Genomic DNA, 8,804 nt, shown 5'->3' on the forward strand with positions numbered 1-8,804 from the left:
GACTTCTTTTTTCCTCTCTTTTTGAACAAAGAAAACGAACGCACAAGGATGATTGAAGGTTCCATGATCTATTGAACATTGACATTTTATTACGTCCTTAACATATATTAATGCCTAGATATTTGATATTCCGAGTCAGAATAGGAAAGTTTGGATTTTGGTCCTCAGGATTCCATGATTTAGTCGTTATAGGGAGTATTATTGATTTTGACCAATTGATAGCATATTCTGATAATTGCGAAAATGTTTTGATGAGGTTGAAAACTGTTTGAAGTGATGCCTTGGGTTCTTGTAAATGAAGGATATCATCTGCGTCAAGATTGATTTTGTGTTCTGAGTCTTTCTGACAGTACAGATTCCTTTAATATTAGTGTTCTGCCGTATTGCCGGTGGTTCAATAAATAGTGCGAATAGCAGGGGCGAGAGAGGACATCCTTGTCTAGTTCCTCTTTGTAAAGTGAAAGTTTGTGATGTGACCCCATTTGTTTTGACAGTTGCTTTGGGTGTGTTGTATAACGCTGCAATTCAGTGAATATATGAGTCACTGAAGCTAAATTTCTTCAGTTACATCAAAAAGAAAAGACCAGTTAACTTTGTCAAAAACTTTTTCGGCATCTAGTGACAAGTTTTTAGGTTATTACGCTGAGACATATTAGGTTTATCAGCCGCCTGACATTGTTGGCGGAGGTCCATCCTTTTGGAAACCTGTTTGGTCAGAATGTATTAACAATGGGATATTTTTTTTTCTAATCTGTTGGCTAAAGCCTTAGATATGATTTTGAGGTCCGTATAAATTAGTGACAGCAGTCAGTAATTAGCTGGATGAGTGGGGTCTTTCCCTGGTTTCAGTAGTAGTTTTATTGCAGCTGTATTCATATGGCTTCTAAATAGGCCTTTATCTTTTATCTCTATCACCATTCTGAAAAATAGTGGTTCGAGTATACACCAGAAATGTTTATAGAATTCAGAGGAAAACCCATCATTGCCTGAAGCTCTACCTGTTGGCATATCGTTTAAGGCCTTATGTCACTCTGCGAGTATTAATGGCACATCTAAAAACTCTTTATTTTCTGAAGTTAATTGAGGGATGTTTTGGTTATTGAAAAAAGTTTCAATGTCGTTTTTATTCAGCTTATTATGGGATGAATATAATATACTGTAGTAGTTGTAAAATATATAATTAATATCCTGTGGTGATTGAGTAAATTTGCCATTTGAATCTTGGACAGTTGTAATTCGTGTTTTTTCTTTGTTACGTTGAAGTTGGTTTGCGAGGAATTTTCCTGATTTATTGTTGTGCTCCAAATTTGTGTATTTTAGCTGTTTTTGTTGGAACTCCATTCTTTTTGATAATATGTTGTTGTTTAGCATTATAAAGTAGGTCTGTCGGATTCATTGAATATTCCTCTGTGAGTTGTTTGATTTTTATCTCCAATTCGCTTTCAAATTTTTGTTCTTGTTTTTTCTTGTAGGAAGAGTATGAAATGATCTTGCCTCTAATTACAGCTTTCCCTGTTTCCCAACATAAAGATGGGGATAAAGTTGTGGAATCATTCATATCTAGAAAATCTTCCCATTCCTTCCTTACAAATATATCGAACTCTGGATCTTTCAGTAAAGAAGTATTAAAGTGCATGGTTTGAGAAGGTGTCAAAGTTGGTGAAGTTGAGATTTAACTTTGAGGCAGAGAGAAATTGGAGCATGATTGATAATTATTATTGGATGTATTTTGGGAAGTGCTGTTTTGAGCAACTGAGTTATTTGTAAGAAAGTAGTCAATTCTAGAGAAGGAGCGTTGAACTGAAGAAAAGAAAGCGTATTCCCTTTTTGTATGATTTTTTTTATTCTCCATATCAGAATCAGAATCAGAATCATCTTTATTTGCCAAGTATGTCCAAAAAAACACACAAGGAATTTGTCTCCGGTAATTGGAGCCGCTCGAGTACGACAACAGACAGTCAATTGACAGAGAACACTTTTGAGACATAAAGACATTGAGAAAAACAGTCACTGAGCAATAAAGGGTTGCTAGTTATCTGGTAATGCCGGTACATTTATTTATTTATTTTTTTGACAATGTGCAAAAGATGCAGAGTCCTCCAGCACTTAGAGCAGTTCGAATGACTAATATTACAATAGTTCGGTGCAATGACCATTGTGCAAATATTGCAGATACTCCTCAGTCAGTGTCCAAATGGAGCAGATGGTACTCTGGCACGAGTGGCCAGTATTGGTCAACAACAGATATGCAAATAGTGCAGCATGGCGATACTACTATAGTGAGTGCACGAGTAATGTATAAATGGCCCCACAGAAATGTGACAACAGACTCAAGACAAAAAAATAAATAAATAAAAATAAATAAAGAAAGAAAAAATTGCCAACATGTTACAATGGATTTGAGGTTAGGTGTTTAAGAATTTGATTGCAAGAGGGAAGAAGCTGTTGGAATGTCTGCGAGTTCTAGTTTGCATTGATCGGTCGCGCCTACCTGAGGGAAGGAGCTGGAAGAGCTGGTGATCGGGATGTGGAGGGTCAGAGAGGATTTTGCACGCTCTTGTCTTAGTTCTGGCAGCCTGCAAGTCCTCAAGGGTGGGGGTGGGGGTACCGACAAGCCTTTCAGCAGTTTTGATTGTCCGTTGCAGTCGGAGTTTGTCCTTTTTTGTAGCAGCACCAAACCAGACTGTGATGGAAGAACACAGGAATGATTCGATGCAGAACTGCCTCAGCAGCTCCTGTGGCAGGCCGTGCTTTCACAGAAGCCGCAGGAAGTATATCCTCTGCTGGGCCTTTTTGAGGACGGAGTTGATGTTGATTGCCCACTTCAGGTCCTGAGAGAATGTAATTCCCAGGAACTTGAAGGTCTCAACGGTTGACACAAGGCAGCTGGACAACATGAGGGGCAGCTGTGGCGAAGGATGCCTCCTGAAGTCCACGATCATCTCTACAGTCTTGAGCATGTTCAGCTCCAGGTTTTGTCGACCGCACCACAGCTCCAGCCGCACCACTTCCTGTTGATATGCAGACTCGTCACCGTCCTTGATGAGGCCAATGACAGTGGTGTCATCTGCAAACTACAGGAGTTTGACAGCGGGTGCGTTGAGGTGCAGTCGTTCGTGTAGAGAGAGAAGACACAACCTTGGGGCGCCCCAGTGCTGATGCTGCGTGTGGATGAGGTGGTCTCTCCCAGCCTCACCTGCTGTATCTATCTGCATCTTGCATTATTCTGTCTATTTATCTATCTATCTATCCGTCCATCCATCCAAATCTTGGAAAGGATTTACACACGATTCAGTCTCCTTCTCAGAAATGAAACCATTGATTTGGAATACCTCCTCGATGTTGCCCAAGAAGAGTTTTCATTGGCAACAGTGGCATCAAATTACCTGAGCATCCCACAAGAAGTCCTTAACAGTCTACAGGAGTTGATCAACACCCTTAGCTTGAATGTTGTATAAATGCTCCAGCTCCTAAAGCTTCCGTTAACGTGTCAAATACTGTAACTGTAAATTATGGGAATCGGGGACGGCCACGCCTGGAAATTGACTATGATAACGTTCATAGTCTCCTATGTGCTGGTATTCCAGTGGAATATGTTTCAAGGTTGTATGCGGTTTCAAGAAGAACACTGAACAGAAGTATGAAAGAACAAGGCCTTTCTGTTTGTAGATTTACTCACAAATATCTGATGATGAACGTGATCGTGTTGTCAGGTCCATAAAAACAAGAATGCTCCATGCTGGGTATAGACTGGTAAAAAAGTGAGCTGTTAGCCAGAGGCTACTGTATTCAGTGGCATCGGGCGAAGGCAACATGCACCGGGTGGATGGAGCACGAGTTTTGGCAAGGATGGTACAACTTGGATTTGTAGCTCGCAGAACCTAATGTGGTCCTGCACCATTGTCCTTCGTTCATGTGGACACCAACCATAAGTTAATCAGGTGAGTGTTTCATTCTTCAGCTTACTCTGAGATGCTCACTCATATTTTTCTTGTTTTTGTTCTTTCGCAATAACATCTGAAAATGTAAATTACTGGTAAAAGGTGACCTGTTAGCCAGAGGCTACAGTATTCAGTGGCATCGGGTGAAGGCAACTATGCACCGGGTGGATGGAGCAGGAGTTTTGGCAAGGATGGTACAAGAAGAAGAAGAATCATCTTTTATTGTCATGAACATGCATGCATGCATGCACATGAAATTTGTTCTCTGCATTTAACCCATCACAGTGAACACATACACATGTTAGTGGAACACACTGGAGCAGGGGGCAGTTGAAGCACCCGGGGAGCATTTTGGGGTATCAGTGTCTTGCTCAAGGACACCACACCCGTGAGTCCGGGGGATGTTGGCGGATGGTCCAGTCGGGATCTTGAACCGAAGTCCCCCACGGTGGCAGGCGTTGATCTTAAGCATTGGGCCACGGCTGCCCCACAACTTGGATTTTTAGCTCGCAGAACCTAATGTGTTCCTGCACCATTGTCCAAAGTGGTGTTGAAAAAAAAGATGTACTCAAAATTGAGATTACTTTATTTTCTTTCTCCCTCCCGTTCAACCAATGTGACGGTAGTCATATCCAGACCGACCTTCTCTTTTTATTAGCCTTTGTTGAAACTTCATGATAGTGAAATCTATCTCCCCATTCCTTTTACATAGATTCTATAGCTTGATGCTGCCACCAACAACAAAGCCTCAACAGCATTCTCCTTCTTCATGAATGGTGTCCCAAAACATGGATGGCCCTCAAGGTAGGAAGTACATCAACGGATCATTATTCTTTGTTGTATGGGCTTCATTATCGGTTAACCCCCTGGACCCTAGCACAAGGCATGATGACTGATTAAATTCTTTTAGAGTGCGTGCTGACCAGGGAGTGGAAAATGTTGACATCGCACGATGCGTGTTCTCTGTATGAGGAACTGGACGTGGAAGCTTCATTGCTGGCAAAGGTGTTCACAATCAAAGGTAAAATCCACCAAATGAAGTTACAGCACAATCTAATTTAAGCATGGATTAAGTGTTAAATTTCTGGTTTGTTTTCTTTTACAAAACAATCTTTAATTTTGTACTCAGAATTGAGAGGGTGTGGTGTGATATGTGGTCAGCTGTCACTTGTAAGTACAATGATGTACTTCATACACTGGAAGAAAGGGGACTGTTTGACCTCTCGGACGAGATCCACCTCTATTGTGTGTTTCTCTCACAGCTCAAGTCTTATCTGAAGTGCTTTATGAGGAGTTGGAGAACTGAAGGAAACTTTTCTCCGGAACAGCTGTGGTACATTGGAATTCTCCAAACACCTGTGGCTGAACCAGGTATAGAGGTACACAAAGATTTCACACCAAGTCCCACCTCTAAAAATACTTTGCTCCCTCAAGGGACCACCAAAATGATCAATATTAAAATTAAGTAGTGTAGTAGGCCCAAGTGTTCAGCTAAAATGAGGCAGGCTTCACTGCTGATAGGAATAATTAATAAATTGTACTCCAACCCAGTGCAACATTAGACACAGTTTGAACATTAACACTGCATTCAAAGTAAAAAAAAAAAAAACATAAAACAAATAATGATTGAATTACATATGTTGCGCATCAGTTCAATAGAAATTGTACCTTAATGTTTGGAAATAAACACTTCAGAAAGATCAAATGCAAATTTGTTGTTCTTCAAGGTTAAATACATACAACTTGAAGCAACCTTAATTTTATAATCACCTATTACTCTTAAGGTTCCATGTGTGTTTGTTTTTGTGGAAGAACTACAATTATAACAACATGTTAAAAGTCAACCAATTTATTGCTGACAGAGGAGTCTATACATTTTACAGAGCTCTGGGTCAGCAGCTACTCTTATCCTAGCCTGAGAAAAGACAGCGCAGACTGAACAAAGCTATCTGTTCTTGCCCCCGACTTATACAATGTTTGAAAGAGGAAGTATGGAATCGCTGTCGTCTGATTGGTCCCATCTGACGTCATCATTGCTCTGCAGAATGATGACCATTTGCCACTGGCTCCAGACCCCGTCTCCTCAGTCTTGCATCTCATGTTTACAGTGACCCCCCGTAGCCATTGTCTTCTCCAACATCTGTTCTTTGTGGCCTCCACATGCACCCTGATGGGAGCCTTCTTGCCACACACTACCACACCCTTAACTGATTTACATTATATGCTATACTGCAATAAACACCCTTGTTTACCCCCAGACAAGTTACGCCACAAAACCATATATAACCTTCAATCCCCATATTTGATCATCTGATAATCAGAGATCAACACCCCCTATACCTGCAGCATATTTCACCACAATACTCAATAAAACCTAATATAAACACAGCAAATGCAAAAAACTTAAGAAAGGGATACAAAGGCATCGTTCAAGGGAGCGAGCGCGCTCATGGTCTCCACGTCCTCTTTCAGCGGCAGCTGCAGATATTGGCAATGGGGGTCCTTCCCTTCAAAGGCCTTGAGAGCAAACCTGAGGACAAGACTCCTGAGAAAATGAATAATACACCCCCCACACCAGTCACGCTCTCAGGTGAAATCCGCCATATAGTTAATTTCCTGCTGAGAGAGAGGCTTGATCACTGTGGGGGTTATCATAGAAACCAATGCACAAGTGCCTGTCCATCCACTGCGTAGCAAGTCCCACAACAGACCATCCACCAAATCAGACCTTTTCTTACTCAATCGGGCCGCATCATAATAGACAATAAAGAGCGGGAAGTTACAAAACTGTGGATCCAGGTGGCCAATTGATCGGGAAAGTTTGTTATTGGGGCCTAAAGTCACCTTACTCTCATTTTGGAAGATGCAAGGTAGGGACGGGACCATTTCGACATCACAGAGGGGAGCGCCTTTTACCTTAGTTAGAGGATACACGCGGTCCCAGCACTGGCACTCACCCTTCAATAGTCATCAGCTGGTAGGCACAGGACGACTCGAATTTAGTAGCAGTAGTAAAATTTACCTGTTTCCAGCGCCCTCTTTTCCACTTGTTCTTTTTATTTTGAAGGCATTCCGAAATAGTTTCCTGTAACTATAATCAGGGAGCTCACCAGAGTCATGATTATGACCTTCTTCGGCCAGACATACAGGATTTACATATTTCCCCCCATGCTAAATGACCAATTTAACACCAAAACACAATATCCACACACAACACCATTCACAATCAAGCAGGTCGTCTTACCCGTCGCAGAGGCACAGCTGACAAGACCTGCAAACAAACCCTAATATAAATTAATCACAACTGTGCAAAAGACACTCCTGCCAAAGGGGTGGACTACATAATTCCTGTATACATACTCCAGAGAAGGGACAAGTCGGCAATTGTCACCCAACATTGACATTATTCCCCAACCAATTGTTAACTTGTCTCACAAAAGTGTTAATGTCAATAAACCAAGAATCACATAAAATCAGCGTTAAGTCAGTACTCCAACAACCTGCAATACTACAACACTATCAAGCTGCATCCTCCTGGGCGTCCTGGAAAATAATGTTATTTCAACAAATCAGTCATTCAACAGTCTGTGTAGGCCGTATTCTCTCGTCAGTCACACCGTCCTTGGTAACTAAAGGTCTATAGTCTCTTGCACGTGATCACATCCTTCATTACTTCTGTTAGCCGGCTTCATTTGTGCTCCATTTATGCTTTTAATTAAGATGACACAAACATAAATAATGAACATGACATGACAGGTGAGACTTCTCAGACAACAACATTGACCTGGACCCAGGAGTGAATGTCCTTCCACATACACCACACAGACAAAACTGAACACAGCACACTTATTGGTTGAACCATAACACCTAGCCATCCCATTGTGAAGCATTACCGTTCTCACCCAGTTTGCGGATCCACATCCATAATTCGAGAGTTATGAAACTTGTACAGCCACCTGAGGCTATTTAACGCAATTAATATCCAACTTCCCTCGTTCCTGTTTGGGCAAACAGTCAACCCAACTCCTGCAACCACAAAGCTTGTATTTGAAGGTAGATAGGTTTGAAATAAATATTACCATCACTACACTAGGTCTTCCTCCTCAGTAAAGCGATATTTCTAATCAAATGACGATTGAAAAATAGCTCAGGCTAATACTAATTCATTCTTATAACTATCCAGGTGTAAAAGAAGTGGCTTGGCTAGATGTCGCACCACCAACCACACGTTAATTCTCCCCAGGTACCTTTACAAGTCTACAGGTGTCCTTCATTGCTTTCGCTAATTACCGTAACTGTTTGCCTAAGTCCCCTAATTCTTAATATTACATCTGGCAAATTATCAAATCATGTCACCCTCAACTACTACAGCCCAGGCCTCTATCCATTGCAGTAATTAAACGATCCTATTGTAAATCTCTCCCTGGCCTTTGCAATACCATAAACTCGGAAAACTCACACACACGCCCCATCGTAAAGCTGGCCCCCCCAGCTGGGACGCCTGTGTACTGTCATAAACAATTGGGTGCCAGTTCCCTGCGATTTTAGAGCTCTGGGTCACAGAAGGACATTCCAGATTATTCTATCTGCTATTTCCTCAAGAAGCCTTAATTTGTATTTATTTATCTATAGATGGTGCTTTACTATTACCCTTTTGCTCATAAAGTAGCTCTCCGCTTGTCCACAAATTGTTGTAATCAACCTGACTGAGGAAACAGAATGCAAATAAATAAATCTCCTGAAAATTTACTTGCCAGACAATTGGAAAAATCCTCTTTGTCCTCCCTGCTCTAATGCTGAATCTGGGGAGACAATCAAACAGATTAATCCTCATACCATATTAGCCATTCTCAAAAACATGTA

At 41.3% G+C, this 8,804-nt stretch overlaps 1 long non-coding RNA gene across 1 annotated transcript; it reads left to right on the forward strand.

Annotated features, from left to right (window-relative positions):
• The first annotated feature begins 3,790 nt into the window (after positions 1–3,790).
• Positions 3,791–5,240, forward strand: LOC133465376 (uncharacterized). The gene is made up of 5 exons (XR_009784620.1): positions 3,791–3,941; positions 4,654–4,745; positions 4,852–4,962; positions 5,071–5,111; positions 5,204–5,240. It is a non-coding gene; the product is annotated as an uncharacterized LOC133465376 (long non-coding RNA).
• The last annotated feature ends 3,564 nt before the right edge of the window (positions 5,241–8,804 follow it).

Source organism: Phyllopteryx taeniolatus, chromosome 16, assembly GCF_024500385.1.
Source record: "Phyllopteryx taeniolatus isolate TA_2022b chromosome 16, UOR_Ptae_1.2, whole genome shotgun sequence".
Taxonomy (NCBI): domain Eukaryota; kingdom Metazoa; phylum Chordata; class Actinopteri; order Syngnathiformes; family Syngnathidae; genus Phyllopteryx; species Phyllopteryx taeniolatus.